This window comes from Myotis brandtii, unplaced genomic scaffold (assembly GCF_000412655.1).
Source record: "Myotis brandtii unplaced genomic scaffold, ASM41265v1 scaffold433, whole genome shotgun sequence".
NCBI lineage: Eukaryota > Metazoa > Chordata > Mammalia > Chiroptera > Vespertilionidae > Myotis > Myotis brandtii.
In genome coordinates, this window is record NW_005366559.1 from 668471 (window position 1) to 669452 (window position 982).

A 982-nucleotide genomic window follows, 5' to 3' on the forward strand; every position below is an offset into this window, starting at 1 on the left:
GGACGGGGAGGACGGGGACGGGCAGGGAGGCGCTAAGTAGCTGGTCAATTCAACACGGCTAAGTAGTAGCTCGCAGCGGAAACGAACCTCAGATACGATCCTTCTGGCATCGGAACAGCCCTGCTTCTCCCAGGGGCTGGTGGTCGGCTCAGTGCCCCCGCGTCCACCTCCTCACTGTCCTTCCCTCCTCCTCACTGTCCTCCGTCCGTCCCGCGGGTCTTTCTCTCAGTGAGGCCCGGCTCCGACTGCTGGGGACACAGCGGGAACAGCAAGGAGGTCCCGTCCTAACGGAGCCTGTGTTCCTGGAGGCGTGTTAATAAGCCGCACGCAGAGGCTGTTAAAGAGTGACCAGGGCCCTGGCCCTGAGCAGTGGGTAGAGCGTTGGCCTGGGTCCTGGGTTCGATTCCCGTCAGGGCACATGCCCGGGTTGCGGGCTCAATCCCCAGTGGGGTGCGTGCAGGAGGCAGCCGACCCATGATTCTCTCTCATCATTGATGTTTCTCTCTCTCCTTCTCCCTTCCTCCTGAAATCAACAAAAATATATATATTTTTAAAAAGAGTGCCTGAGAGATGGATCAGAAGTGTTGCTCCTTCTGAGAGAGAGAGAGAGAGAGAGAGAGAGAGAGAGAGAGGAAGGGAGGGAGCGGGGAGGAAGGAAGGAAACAGACTCTGCCCCCCGCAGGCAGCCTCGCTCCCAGAGCCTGGGCTGCACAGACCCCGTTCCCCTCCACCCCCACACGCCCTCCATCACTCCTCTCTTGGGGGCGGGGGGAGCAGGAGGGGCAGCGCGCGGGTCAGGGGCGTTGTTGCTGGGAAGGTCCCTCCTGGGCTGAGAAACATCCCAGATGCTGGAAGCAGCCTGGGGGCCGCAGACCCCCTCCCCCGATGCCCCTCTCTCAGAGCCGACCCCTCGCCCGTGAGGCAGACAGGGCTCCGTCCCAAATGGCCAACGATGTGGGAGGCACCTGGCTGGGGGGCGGGG